At 49.4% G+C, this 15,021-nt stretch overlaps 1 protein-coding gene across 4 annotated transcripts in view; it reads left to right on the forward strand.

The window, feature by feature from the left end:
• Positions 1-15,021, forward strand: part of NACC2 (NACC family member 2) — a 55,258-nt gene that overhangs the window by 20,559 nt on the left and 19,678 nt on the right. The window contains exon 1 of one of the 4 annotated variants that reach the window (XM_023938327.2): positions 7,670-7,695. The exons of 1 other annotated variant lie outside the window; for it this stretch is intronic. The gene's annotated coding sequence lies outside the window, so the exon portion shown is untranslated. Of the gene's footprint in view, positions 1-7,669; positions 7,696-13,652; positions 14,265-14,333; positions 14,851-15,021 lie in introns of those variants that run through there. 2 more of the 4 variants (XM_023938328.2, XM_023938326.2) reach the window with 2 other exon arrangements.

Below are 15,021 nucleotides of genomic sequence, written 5' to 3' on the forward strand. Positions count from 1 at the left end.
CAAATCCTGCTCCAAAGCCCCCCAGGCTGCTCCACCATCATCTCTGTCATTAAAACATGTAAGTGCTGCAGGAAAACCTTTGGCCTTTACACTTTTCCTGCCCCAGGGAATAAATATCCCAGGGAGAGGGTCTGTGAGAGGAGGCTGGGTCTGGTCAGTACCCTCTGAGCTGGACAAATCTGCCTGTTAATTCTCTTTACCATGCACTAGAGATGCTGCAGTGGGTTTTTTCCGTGCCTGCTGCTAGATTAGGAAGTTGTTTCAGCAGATGTTGTTTCCTAAGAAAATGGGTTAATGCTTGGTGGTTAGAACGGTGTGGCAAAAAAGCTTATTTGTGTGAGGCTTTGGCTAATTGCCTTGCAAGAGTTACAGAGCGTTGCAGCAAATTTCCTGGATTTCGCAATTGCCACGGTTCTGGTTTAACTGGCCAGAAAGATTTGCAAAAATACACAAATAAGTGGAAATATAGAGGCAAAAATCACTGGCTGGCTTGCTGCAAAAAGCTGGAGGGCCTTGTGAAGAGGTCTCCAGGTCTGAGAAAGTGGCTGAGGCTTGGGACCGAGTGGATCTTGGGGTTTTATAGAATTCCAGGAAGATTTTTATTGGAAGAAACCTTAAAGTTCATCCCATTCCATCCCCTGCTGTGGGCAGGGACACCTTCCTCTATCTCAGGTTGCTCCAAGCCCTGTCCAGCCTGGCCTTGGACATTTCCAGGGATGGGACAGGGCTGCTGCCCACTGCTGCCTCAGCTCATGGTCCCAGCAGCACTGAGGGAGCTGGGAGCTGCTCTGAGCTGGGAACACGGGGAGGAGTTTCCATCTGAAGGCAGGGATTCAGTAAAATGGGCCAGGAAAATGCAAATCAAGTGTTGCTGTTTCTAAGGGTATCACCATGAAACGACTTTCACTGCATCAGAAAGCATGACAGCGATGAACTGGTGGGGCTGGGAGGGACCTGGGGGCTCTCCTGGGAGCACTGGGATGCTCCAGGCCATCTTTCAGCCACTCCTGCCATCCTGTGCCATGGATAAAATCTGTCTGGGCCAGAATTCCCAGAGCCACGTGCCGGCACAGCTTCGGGCCGGGGGCTCGGGCATCGGCCAGCGCCGCTTAAATCACTGATCCCATTCTGTCTGAGCAGCAGCAGCAGCAGAAACCAGCAATAAATGCACTTGGCTCCATAAACTTGGTGCTTAAATATTTTCCCAGGCAGGGAGAAAAAAAAAAAACCACCAACATTTGCTTTCCATGCAAAACATATAAATCTTGGAAAAGTTCCCGAAGTTGTGTGTTTAGCTGTTCATATCTGTGTGTTTGTAGGAGAGAAGTGGTTATTCCCTTGCATAATTATTTTCCTTTTTCAAAAGGAAGCTGGAATGTTTGTGAGGAAGACATTTTAAGCCAGAGGTGGGGATGAAGGAGAGTGAGGTTGGAAGGGGAAAGGAAGCACCTTCCCTTCATTCCCTCCCTGCCAGGACTAACCACAAATGCTGCTTTGACTTGCTGTGTTTTGGGGCTGTTTCTGCTTGTCTGATGAGTTTTAGTGAAACACTGATCTGGTTGCTGGTTTCTTTATAAGAATGATCTGTTAGTGGAGTTTTTTTTAAGTCTTTATGAGGTTAAAATCATGGGTGCTGCATAAAACACAGCTCTGCCCAAAGCCCCACTGCAGGTGGATGCTCCTTTATTTCCTGCTCACCCCATGAGAAACCCCACTGTAATTATTCAGAGATGCAGAGATAGATTTATTTTTGTATAAAATCACTGTTTCTCAGGAAATCCCTGAGGAGAGGCTGTGGGGACCCTTCACTGGGGCTGGGCTGAGGCACTGGCAGTGCCCTGTCCCCTGCTGGGGTGCAGGAGGGGGTCTGTGCTGACTGTCCTGCCTGCAGCAAGTTGGAAATTCTCCAGCACACTGACCCTTCATGAGCACAGTGAACACACAGCTGGACAGAGGCTGGGAGATAAACCCACCCAAATCTCCTCTGCAGGGGGGAAAAAATCCCAATAACCATCCTCCAGCTTCTCCCCACAGCACCCTGTGCCTCACTCTCATTGCAGTCCCTATTCCAGAGCTGGAAATGTTTAATTTATTTGTGTTCTCCTAACACCTTTCTGTTTCATAACAGGAATCACTCCCGGGTTTGGCCGGGAGGCAGCGGAGCTGCTGCTCTCCCTGTAATCCAGGAGTGAATCAAAGCAACTTTTTACAAAACAAGATTCTCTCTCACTGTTGCAAAAGAGCTTTGGGGAAATCTGGTTTTTGTGGTTAAGGATCTTACTCTTGATGCACAAGGAAAATTATGTGTAGCTTTTATTTGGCCCAAAGGATTCTTACAACATTATCCGTATTTCCTTTAATTTGTGGGATTTCTAGTAAATGGGCTTAAAAATAGGTCTGGGCAAGATGCCAGGGTACATACGAAGAGCAGAAAAGCTTTGCAGGCTGTGAGCTGCTCGCTTTCACTTCTCCCTGGGCACGGGCCGGGGCACGGGGCACTTGCTCACCTTTCGGGGTTAAATTTAATGACGTCTCTGGAATTCTTTGGAAGTCGATATGGCAGGAAAAAAAATAATCTTTTAACCCTTTCTTAGAACTGATGCAGTGTGGTTGCTGAGCTGGACTCGAATCTGGAAAGGGACAGGGTGAGCTGCAGGGGAGGGCAGGAGTTGGTGGGGGGGGATGCAAGGGGAACTCTGGACCCATTCACTGATGGGATTTATTCACCTTGGAAAACCAGCAGCTTTCCTACAAGTAGGAGCAGAATGTGGCAGTGATAATATTGGCTTTTTGTCTTCTTTCCACTTTGCATTCTCTCTCAGAAGTCTGTTTAAGCCTTTTGTTAAGTGGGAGAAGTCTCAGGAGGGAGAGGCGATGGCTCGGAGCCGGGGTGGCCGGCGGGTGCCCTGCTCACTGGTGATATTTAGCTGATTCCTTCAAAATTAGTCCAGGTTTGAGTGACTTAAAAATGCCTTTTTCCCTGGGGACAACCTTCCATTAAGATGTGGTGGGTTTCTACAGCTGGAGCCCCAGTGGGAAAGGGAAGGTAAGTGAGAAAAGATCCACATCTTCCAGCCTTCCTCGCTCCCAGGGCACCTCCTATCGTCACAAAGAGTGGGATTTTTGTCCTGCTTTTGTAAAATTCAGTTAGTTTTATTTTAATTCAATATTTGGGCATGAATCTGTAAAACTTTGAGTCTTGTGGATGTTGTGTCTCTCTGTTGGGAGAAGTTTCTTGGGAGGTGAAGAGGAGGAGTGGGGAGATGGATGAAGATTAAGAAGGTTTTGAGCTTCCTGGGAGCAGCAGCAGTGCGTTGGATCAGTGTGGTGGGCAAGGAGCAGGGCTGGGTTGAGGTTGCAGTGCTCTTGAACTAAAAATGTGCATTTTCACTTGGTGGTGGTGATGGACTTCCATAAAATCAAGAGGATTTCCATAAACCCTTTCCATAAAATCAAAATGCAGAAGCACAGGGAAATTACTTGTGCCACCATCAGGAATGTCCTACTAACACTTTTTATCCAAGGATATCGAGGTGCTTTGCAGATACAAAGCCTTCTGGTGCCTCTGTGAGCTGGGGGAAGCAGGGTCAGTTCATCTGTGCAGGTGAGGACACCTCAGCCCTGTTTCCCCAGGGCTGCAGCCTGGCTCCTCTGCTGATGCCACACTTTTCCCTAAAAGCCCATAAATTGAGTGGGATTGTGGAGCAATCCTCCAGGATTGTGGTGGTTGGGGACTGAAGTCCCACGAGCCACTGCCAGCAGCACAGGATGTTTTTGGGGGAGGCAGGTGAATTAGCTGCAGCTGCTATGAAAAGGGCTGTATTATTTGATTATTTGTAGACATTTGGGATGTATCTGGAGAGAGCCCAGGGCTCGCTGATGCCAAACCTGCCCATGGCAGAGCATCAGCAGCAGCTGAATGGGGTCTTGAGCCTTTTCCACAGGATTGGTGCCCCACTGAGGGCTCTTCCATGTTCCAGGAGAAAACACAGCAGAGAAGAACACCCTGTGCTGTTGCCTCTGCCTGCTTTTGGTACGATGTGAGCAGGAGTTGTCTGATTCTGAACACGGAGCTGCTGGGTGCCAGCACCCCAAAACTTTCCTCATTAAACCTTGGGACTGAGCAGCTCCCAGCCCCAGGGCTTCTCCCCTTCTCTCTCCCAAATCCAAAGTCCCGACCTCCAGCCAGCCCAATGCCGTAGCACAAGTTCACATTTGAGCTGATGTTTCAAATTTACCTCCTTTGCTGGAGATTAGCTTTCCCAGGCACCCCGGAGCAAAAGGCTCCTGTTCCTCCCAGGACCAAGGTTAAATGGGCACCTGCAGCCCAGCCCCGTGGGCAGAGCAGGTTTTTTGGGATGTTTTGGGGAGATGAGCTGGCACTGGGGGGGTTGCAGCTGGGCTTGCTGCTGGGTCCCTCCCCAGGGCTGGGATGTGTCAGCTCCTCTTTAAAAACAGACAACATGAGCCCCTTTGATTTTTCTTTTTAAAAATAATTGGGTTTGTGAATGTGGTTTGGGGAGGGGGGAGGGCATTTGAAAGATTTTTAACCGAGAGCCAGCAAATTTAATATTTTCTGTGTCTTGGATGTGTTGTGATTTACATTTGATTTTAGGCATAATTAGAAATGCAAGTGGAGCGCTTTGTGTTTTACCTCTGCTTCAACTATTTATGGCATGATATGCAAATGAAGCAAGCTATGAATATTAAAGATTAGAGTGTGTTACAAAGTATCACTGTCTTTAATGAGTTCGGTAATGGGCACAGGCTTTGGAATATGGAGGTATTTGCTGTTGTGTGCCGGCTCGGCGCTCCGCAGCTCCGGCTTTGGTTCCATCCCAGGAGAGCAGGGCTGGGATTTAAAGCCTCTCCAGCCCCTGCTCGGCTGCAATAGGTAGGTGAGATTCCCAAGCGTTCCCATGACAAAGGCGGCTGCGGCTGGCGAGGGGTGGTGATGGATTATTTCACAGAGCCTGGTGCAGTTCTTGTCTAGGTCAATCCGTTTCATCTGCGGCAGCGTCGGAGATGGATCGGAGAATATGAAAGCGCTCGTCGACCTTTCAAGGTGCTTTGCAGCACTGGGAGGGAATCTTAAACACGCTCCTGCCAAAATGGAGCTGCTGCTCCACCGGCACAGGCACCCCAAGAAATTCCTTTGGCTGCTCCTCGAGGATTAGGCTGGGTGGCAGGGAATTATTGGGGGGTTATTGACACGTCTGAAGGAAGGCTTTATCCACTGGAGAGCAGAGGGGTGGGAATGGGGCTCCTTGCATTAACCCCTTCTCGGTGTGGGAGGCAGGACAGCCTGGTTTTAGCTCTCAGTCACTGACTGGTTTTAGCTTTCAATCAGTAACTGGTTTTAATTCTAAATCAGCCACTGGTTTTAGCTTTAAATCAGTTACTGGTTTTAGCCCTAAATCACTGACTGGTTATAATCAGCCTTAATCAGCCACTGGTTTTAACTCTAAATCACTAGCTGGTTTTAGCTTTAAATCAGTAACTGGTTTTAGTCCTGAATCAGCCACTGGTTTTAGCTTTAAATCAGTCACTGGTTTTAACTAAATCACTAACTGGTTTTAGCCCAAAATCACTAATTGGACTTGGCTCTAAATCAGTGATTTTATCTCTAAACCAGTGACTGGTTTGACCTCTAAACCAGCCTCAAGAGCTGTAAAAGAGGAAGGTGGCTGTGTTTTGGGGTGCACCCAGAGGTTCCATCCTTGCAGAAGCAGCTCTGCTCCAGCACTGGGATCCCTGTGGGATGCAGCGGATGCTGGGGGGCTGCAGGAGGGGGGAAAACCCAGCCAGATACAGAAAGCAGCGGATTTTATTCCAAATGGGGCTCGGGGAGGTTGGGCGGTGGGGAGGGAGAATGAAGCATGCCCCAGGGAGCGTGCTTTTCAGATTTGAGGTATTTAAATTACAAATTTTGATGAGGAAGATTGTCAGCAGTATTCAAAACAGTGCTTAAATTCTTTTGAAACACTGTCGAGCTGTGCTGTGGCAGTTGAAAAGTTTGGCACACAAGAACTTGGCCCAGAAGTTGCTGCTTGGGTTTTTTCCTTTAAAACTCAATTCATCTGTATTCAAGTATCCCACATGCTTAAGGAAAAATAACCCCACCAGGCTCATACTGGTTTGAGACTTGCCTGCAGGAGAGGCTGCAGAAGTGGTTGATCTCTAATATTAGGGGGGTTCTGTGTTAGTTAATCAGCATTAATAAGTATTTACACTTGGAGAAAAGAAAGAGTTTTGCAGTGCTTGTGTCTACTCATGAAAACAACCAGCAAACTAAGCTGGGGTTTGGCATTTCTTGTGATCCACTGGATTCTGAATCCATATGAATTAGATATTTATATTTTTGAGGGTTGGTCAGTGTTTGTTGCTGAGGGACCAGCTCAGGTCATGAGCACTGGGGAGACTTTCTCACTTCAACCTCTGACCCCTCTCTGCTGCAGAGATTAAAAAAACCCAGATTTAAGGAATTTCTGTGCTGGGCATCAGCAAGGCTCTCCCAGCAGCTCAGAACTTGTCAGGTGTTGATGGACATAGTTTAGCATATTATATATATAAATATAACAGTAATACATTGACCATGCATCATCTATATTATAATATTTCATACATATAATCATCAGCAGTATATATATATATAATGCAATATTCTGCAGTGTTGTCTGGGGGTGTTTTAGGGTGTGATACAGAAATAGTCACATTCTGGAGCTTTGGGCACAATTTGTTGCCCCCAGTGAAGGGTTTTGTTGCAGGGGGAGAGGAGGCAGAAGTGAAAAGTCAGTGTTGAGGCTCCTGGACTCGATGATCCTGGGAGCAGGGATCAGTCTGGAGGGGTTTTCCCCCCAGGGAGACAGGGAATTCTTTGCTGGAGTACAAGCAGTAAATACAATAAATAAAAAATGCTGGTTTTCAGCTTTGCCTCCATCTGCCTGGGCAAAGTGGGTGTCAGGCTGGGGTGGCCACCTCATGTCAGAAATTTTAGGTTTCTCAGGGTTTTTGCTGAATGACCAAGCCCCTCATTTTTGAAAAACCTCCTGTGCACTCTGGTATTTGTCTGTCTGGACCCTGAAGTGCAGAGTTAAATTTCTGCAGTCTCTAACTTCCCTTGTCTGCAAGCTTCTATTTCCATTAAGGATCAAGCTCAGATGCAATTGTAGCTTTGCTTTATAGAGTATTAAAAGTTTAATGTAGAAATGTCTCCCTTCACCAGAACTTTTTGGCAGCCCTGAAATTCCTACAGAAACACGAAGATCCCAATTGCTGCACGGGCTCAGCTGCCCTTGAAGGGTTAATTATATTATGTCTTTTTTTTTTTTTTTTTTTTAAAGCAGGGAGAATAAGCTGTAGCCAAAAGTAAAAGTCATTAATTTTAAGACAGAGATGTAAGCAAAGTTTCCTTCCCCTCTGCAGGTTGGTCAGGGTAGGCTATGCAGTAATTGAAAAGTAAAGGCAATTGAATTACAGGCTCTCGTCCAAACCGAGTGCGATTTCTTCTTCTTCTTCTTCTTCTTTTTTTTTTTTTTTTACAACCTCCATTGCATCAGAACTAGGCAGTATTCCTGATGTTCTCATGTGTGTTAATGCTGACTCACAGACTAACTTGCACAAGAAAAAAAAACACACAGGCAGCTCCACCATACTAGGTAATGAGCTCTAGCGAGAAGCAGCGTCTGATGTTTTGTAAGCTTTTTTTAATTGACCTTTTAAGATATTTACTTTATTTTAAAGCTTTCTGTTCCGTAGTGGCACGGTGCTAGGACTGAGTCATGCATGTTATATATTGCTAGCTCTGCTGTTGTGTACTAGGAGTGAGGAAAATAGGATTCAGCATGGCACTTGTCTTTTTTGATGTGTTACGGATGGGAATTAGTGCTTGTGCTGGGATGCTGCAGGCAGGGTGATGGGGTGCTCTGTGCTTTCCTGTGGCCGTAACTTACTCGGGGTCTTGAGTTTTTATTAGGTGGCAAAATACTCAGTTCTGCAGAATAATTGTATTTTCTAGCCATGTCTCTCCCTTCTCCCTTTCCCTTGCAGCAATCTGAGAAAAAAAAAAAAAAAATTAAAATGTTGCATTTTCTATTTTTGCTTCTCCTTGCTTTGAGAGCTCTTAAGATCAGTGTTAGGGAAGGGGGGAAAGAAAAAAAAAAAACCAAAAAAACCTGATTAAATAATAATGGCAATAACACGCTTTGCCTTGGCTGAATGACGGCACTTTTTGGAGCTGCCGGGTGGGTGACCTCGAGGAGCCGCGGTGCACCCGGGCTGCCGGTGACTCACCTTGCAGCAGGACACAGCCTGGGGCTGGGCCAGCACAGGGGGATGTGGGGATGTGCCAGGGGCCCCACAAAGAGACCCTGGGGCAGTGCCAGGGATTGGGGTGAGACCCCTGGGTAGTGCCAGGGATTAGGGTGAGACCCCTGGGTAGTGCCAGGGATTGGGGTGAGACCCCCAGGGCAGTGCCAGGGATTGGGGTGAGACCCCCAGGGCAGTGCCAGGGATTGGGGTGAGACCCCTGGGCAGTGCCAGGGATTGGGGTGAGACCCCTGGGTAGTGCCAGGGATTGGGGTGAGACCCCTGGGTAGTGCCAGGGATTAGGGTGAGACCCCCAGGGCAGTGCCAGGGATTGGGGTGAGACCCCCAGGGTAGTGCCAGGGATTGGGGTGAGACCCCCAGGGTAGTGCCAGGGATTGGGGTGAGACCCCCAGGGTAGTGCCAGGGATTGGGGTGAGACCCCCAAGGCAGTGCCAGGGATTGGGGTGAGACCCCCAGGGCAGTGCCAGGGATTGGGGTGAGACCCCTGGGTAGTGCCAGGGATTGGGGTGAGACCCCTGGGTAGTGCCAGGGATTAGGGTGAGACCCCTGGGTAGTGCCAGGGATTGGGGTGAGACCCCCAGGGTAGTGCCAGGGATTGGGGTGAGACCCCTGGGTAGTGCCAGGGATTGGGGTGAGACCCCCAGGGCAGTGCCAGGGATTGGGGTGAGACCTCCAGGGCTGTTCCAGGGATTGGGGTGAGACCCCTCAGGGCAGTGTTGGGGTCTCCAGTAAGAGTCCCCAGGACTGTACAAGGATCCCTATGGAGAGACCCCTCTGGGCAGTTCTGGGGTCCCCATAAAGAGACCCCTCAGGGCTGTTCCAGGGATTGGGGTGAGACCCTGGGGCAGTGCCAGGGGTTGGGGTGAGACCCCCAGGGCAGTGCCAGGGTGCCCAAGAAGAGCCCCCAGGGCTGTTCTGGGGTCTCCAGGAAGAGTGCCCGGTCCTGTTCTAGGGTTCCCAAGGAGAGACCCCTCGGGGCTGTGCAGGGGTCCCCAAAAAGCGGTGCCTGTCCTGTGCCAGGGTCCCTGAGCAGAGCCCCCTCGGGGCTGTGCCAGCTCCCCATGGAGGGACGTTTGGAGCTCTGCCAGGTCCCCAGGGAGAGCCCCCAGGGCAGCGCCGGGGTCCCAGACTGAGCTCCCAGCACCCCATCCCCGGGCTGCCCACACCTCCTGAGCTGCACCATCAGCACCATTTCAATTCACTTTTCCATCTTTTCCCCCCCATTCCCTGCCCCAGCCTCCGGGGCCGTACTTTCCGTGCGAACTTTGAGGATGCTGGAGCCGCGGTGGCTCCGTGCTGCATGTCTGCTGCGTGTGGGCTGCCCGTGTGTTACTGACTAATATTTGCAAATTCACTTTCTGCTCTTAATAAGGCAGAAATAATCTTCTTTCACCCATTGCCACTGGCTGCTACACTAAAAATAGGGTCCGTCCGTGCCGCTTGCCACTTGCAGCATTTCAAAAATAAATACTTTGGAGCTGCAGATATCAGTGCTGCAGGAGTCTCACTGCCATTTGATTACTGAACTTAACCTTGTTTTCTTGCCCCTGCCAAACACTGTGCAGGAATACAAACCAGTGCCCCAATCCCTCTCCCTTCCCCTCCTGGATTTTCTCACCTCAAAGAGGGGATGCTCAGTTTTTGGGGTGGGTGTGCAAAGACTTCTCATTTTGGCTTCTTGGCTCCTGGCACAGGCTGTGATGCAGGGGTGGGGGGAATATGCTCAGCCTAGACCTGAAGTGCATTTTATTTGGCTTTCTTTAGCTATTTATTTTACTTAACTCTTTCATTTACTTAACTCTATTTTATTTAACTCTTTATTTTATTTGAGGCATTACAGCATCTCCGGGCTCAGGGAATAATACTGAGTTTGCAGTGAGCTGTTGCATATTTTCCCCTGGGTTTTTACATTTCCTTTGCATTAAAAAATGGGGAAATAACCCCCAAACCCTGCAGTGAGAGCAGGGCAGGTGCCACCCCTGTGCCTGGTGGGGTTGGGTGGCTTTGGGGACCCCCTGCCCAGCTGGGTGACATCCCCCTGCTAGCCTCAAATCCAAGAGTGGGATTTTCCCCCCACCACCCTTCTCATTTACAGAAGAAAGGGAAGTTTCCTTTGACCCTTTGAGGCCTTCAAGGGCAGGACTTTTCAGCTCTTTTCTTTCCTGGGGCTTTGGCTGGGGGGGTGAAAGCCTTTGGCTGCTTTGTCTCCCACCCCCAGAGGGTCCCTGTCCCTTTGTCCCTGGCCCAGCTGCTGCCCAGCTCACCTTCCTGGGGAGCTGCAGCACTTGGGGGATATTTGGGGGTTTTGGGGGAATGATTCTCCACCGAGTCTCTCTGTTGTTTGGTGAAGAAAAAAGGCAATTTAAATACATTATCTAATTATTTCTGATTACTCCTGGGGGAGCTCTGATGGCAGCATCTTATTCTAGGTCGATGCTTTTTTCCTTTGTTGCTGTCGCCTTGCCCTGACCTTTCAGGCCTCGGAGCAGGGAATTAGTTTGGAAAAGAGCAAACCTGCTTTTTTCTCTCCCCCAAAGCAGATGAATGCAGAAACTGAGAATTCCCAAACTCTCCTGGAAGTTGTCTCAAATAACGGCTGCATTTTTTATGAACATCTTGTGACAAAGGCTATGACTTTACAAAAATCAGGCAGATGTACAAATTATCCCCCCGTATCCACGAGCAGGAAAAAGAGGCTGTCATCAGAAAGCAAAATGTTGTTTTGCTTGAATGGTCACATACATAAAATGATCATGGTGGGGGATGTTTGTCTGGTTTTAATCCAGTTTTATCCAGGTTTTCCCATTTGGAGATGTCCAGTTGATGATCTGTCACCTGTAGGACACTCCAGCCCAGAGGGGACTGGATTTTTTGGGGTGATGCTCATGCTGGGGGCTCCTCCTGCACCTTGGGACACAGCTCAGCTTGAGAGATGAGACTGGAAAAATACAGTTTACATCTGTAATTGCAAAGGTCATTCCTCCTGCAGCACAGCTCTTCCTGTGTCAGATGGGCTGAAGCCATTTCCAACCCTTCAAAAGTCACTTGCTGCTCTATTTAAAAGAAAAATGATCATATTTAATAGAGGAATTTTAAAGATAGAAATTATCAAGCTTTATTGCATTTGCTGTCTAATCACAGTGGCTTTTCATGGTTGTTGTTTTTAGGGAACATGAGGTTTGGTGGTGAGAAGCTTCTCCTGGGCTTTCAAGACTTTTATTTCATTTCTTCATGATTTGGGGTTGTTGGTGGTTTGGGGTTGGATTTTGGGAAGCTTTTTTATATATTCTGGTCATAAAAAGGAAGGGGCAGAGGGAGGAAGACGAAGAAATTCCAGCAGTCCTGGCTGATGGTTTATTGGGGTGGTTTGGGCTTTTGCAGCTTCCTTGGGTGGCTTTGCTTATGTTCCTTGATGCTCTTTCTAAACTTAACACTGTGGCTTCCCCCCATTTCCCTGAGAGCTGCATTTTGCGGGGGACCAATTGTGTGGAGCATCTTGGTTCAAACTCTCTTGGGAGGTTTTAGCTGAGATTTGCCAGGTTTGGGATGCTGGGACACTTCGTTGCTTCTCTCTGGCTTAAACATACCCTAAACCAGCACATTTTGGTGTTTATAGGGAGAGACAGGGATTGCTCCTGACAAGCCTGTTTGTTTATAGAGCAAATTCTAATATTAATAATTGATATTTATTTTAAATTTGGCTTGTTCTGTGCTACCGAGCTGTCCTTGGCTGGTCCCACACATCCTGTCCTGCTGGGTCCAAGGAGGTCCATCCAAGGCCTCCCTGGTGTCTTCTCCAGCTCTGGGGGAGCCCTTCCTGGAAGAAAAGAGGAGGAAATCCTTCTCCACCCACGTTCTTCCCATCACCGTGGATGGGGCTTCCTCAGGTGTCTGAGCAGTGATGTTTTTTCTGTAACTCAGGTTTTTCTCAGTAATTTTCACAGATCCAGAGTGGATCTTCATTTGCCAGGGCAGATTCCATCCTTTCTCCAGCAGAGATGGGTGGTGTCGTGGTTGGGAGAGGTTTTGGGCTCTCGGGCGTGGTTGTTGTGGTGTCACCCCTGATCTCCTCACGGGATGTCACCTTGGTCCCCTCCCAACGCCTTCACCTCCTCACCAGCACTCAGCAGAGACCCCAGTGAGCTCCTGGGGGGTTTGGATGAGTGTGCTGAGCATTCCCAAGGCAGGGAATGGTGTGGGAGCAGCGTGGCTCTCCAGGCTCCGTCAGGCTGCAGGTCCTGTGGGATCCAGGGCAGCCGTGTCAGAGGGGTTTGCTCACTTCCCTGCCCCGGACTTGAACTTAATGCACCAAACATCCCTTTGGATGTGGAAGTGGAGCTGTGAGCAGGATCAGGAGGGAAGGGTCAGGCTGGAGCATCACCAGCCCTGTGCTCCCTACAGTTATCCTGCTCTAGGGATGGCCTCACCTCTCATCCCCGGAATTTTAACTGTGTGTGACCATCTGAGCGCAGCAATTGAACCAAATCCGAGGCCAATGGCACAAGGGAAAACGCTCAGGGCAAGGGAGAAATAAGCAAAGGGAGGCCCCACCCTCTTTCCCAGAAAAAAAGCACCAAACATGCTCAATAAATGCGAAGGTAATTTAAAATCTGAATCCAGGAGACAATGTGACTGGGATTTCATTACTTAAGCAAATGGATTTGCTTTTAGTGGATTCAGCCACAGACTGAAAGAAGCTTTCCCCAAGGGGTAAACATTTTTCCTGCATTTGAAAGGCTTTCTTGTATTGGTGGGGGGAAGGATCTGGGGGGCAGGAAGCAGGACTGTGGCTGCCCAAGGAGCACCTTTATTTTGGGCAGATTTGGGCTTTGCCAAAGCTGTGCTTTTGGGCAGGTGCTTTTGGGGAGCACTTGGGGTGGGATGCTGGGCCAGGTGGGATGATGCTGGATCAGGCAGGAGCATGTTGGGGGTCATGTAGAGGTTGTTGAGGGGATGCAGGGGTTATTGAGGGGATGCAGGGGTTATTGAGGGGATGCAGGGGATGCTGGAGGGGAGGCAGAGGATGTTGGGGTGGATGCAGGGGACATGCTAAGGATGCTGGAGGGATGCAGGAGGATGCTGGGGACATGCAGGGGTAATGCAGGAGAATGTTGAGGGCATGCTGGGGAGATGTGAGGGGATGCAGGAGGATGCTCAGGATGCAGGGGGATGCTCAGGGATGCAGGAGGGGATACAGGGGATGCTGGGGGTGCAGGGGGATGCTCAGGGATGCAGGAGGGGATACAGGGGATGCTGGGGGTGCAGGGGGATGCTCAGGGATGCAGGAGGGGATACAGGGGATGCTGGGGGTACAGGAGGATGCTGGGGGGATGCAGGGGATGCTCTCCACCCCTGTTCCGTGCCTTCCCCTGGCCGCAGGAGTTAACCAGCAGCAGTGCCAGCTCTGCAGACTGTTTGGAATAGTTTAAATGCTTTGACACTCTGGATGTACTAGATGGCAGGGGAGGCAGTTTACAGCGTAATTCATATGCAAAACTGCACTATAAATTTAAAACCTGTCTCAGTTGCCGTGGCACCACTAAGCATTTCATCAGCATACAGTACAGTATTTCTGCCATCTTTGTTTGCATTGCAGTGACTCATCAAAAGTCTGTCTTGTACCAACACTGAGAGCATTCCTCTGGCACTGATATTTCTCTGTTTTTAAAGCTTCGGTTTGAAACTGGCATTTACTTCAGGTCCCTAATCAAAGGGCTCTATTCATTGCAGAGAGCAGCCTGAATGTTAATCTGCATCCGGCCTATTCATTTAGATGCTGTGCGCTGCCGGGGAGATTTGACTTGGTAAAAGCTTGAGCTCCAGCAGATACAAACCCAGGGCTTGATACTATATTTTATTTTCCCCCTCCCCTGAGCACTCGGCGGTCGGGGGACGGGAGCCCCTCGGCAGCGGCGGCGCCGGGGACGCTGCTCAAGGTACGTTCGCTCCCGGCCAGGCGAAGGCACCGCGAACTTCCTCGCTTGGAAGAATTTTTTTTTTTTTTAACCATGCAGATACAATTAAATTGGCTCCGAGTGTGTTCCCTTTTCTTCCTGTTACCCCGTGGCCTTGCAGATAGGACTTTTTTTTTTTTCTTTCTTTTTTTTTTCCCCTCGGCAATGGGAACAGAGCAGCTCTTTGTGGGTTATTATTTTCTTTCCAGAGATTTTTTTTTTTTTTGTAATCTTTCTCAGATAAACTTCTATATTTTTTTTTTCGTTTTCTTGTTTTGTTTGTTTTTTTTTTTTTTTAATATCATTCTTCTGAGCTTTCAGTATTAGTTAAACGTAGTTTTTCTTCAGTAGTATCACAGGCAGGCAGGATTTTAAATCTCCTGGACTCTTTGGGGAGGGAGCACGGGGGGGTCTGGGCTCGGTGAATCCGCAGTGATTTGCTCCGCTGGAGTTTCAGCGCCCAGGCTGCACCAGCGCTACCTGCTCCGGCTTTGCGCACCAGGTCCTCCCAAGGCCAGGCTCTTTTTTCCTGGGAGGTGGAAGCAGGAATTCTGCCCACGGCCAAAAGGTACAGCCGGTCCTGAAGAGCGGCCGTGGTGGGATGCGGAGCTGCCGCCTCCAGCCCGGGGTCACTCCGAGGGTTCTCACCGCCGGTACCGGGGGCACTGGGCTGGGGGCTGGGGGCTCTGCCTGCACCAGGGGCTGGGCTGGGGCTCCCCCTGCCCTGCTCGGGATCTGG

The sequence above is a fragment of the Cyanistes caeruleus genome, chromosome 20 (assembly GCF_971803275.1).
Source record: "Cyanistes caeruleus chromosome 20, bCyaCae1.hap1.1, whole genome shotgun sequence".
Classification (NCBI taxonomy): Eukaryota; Metazoa; Chordata; class Aves; order Passeriformes; family Paridae; genus Cyanistes; species Cyanistes caeruleus.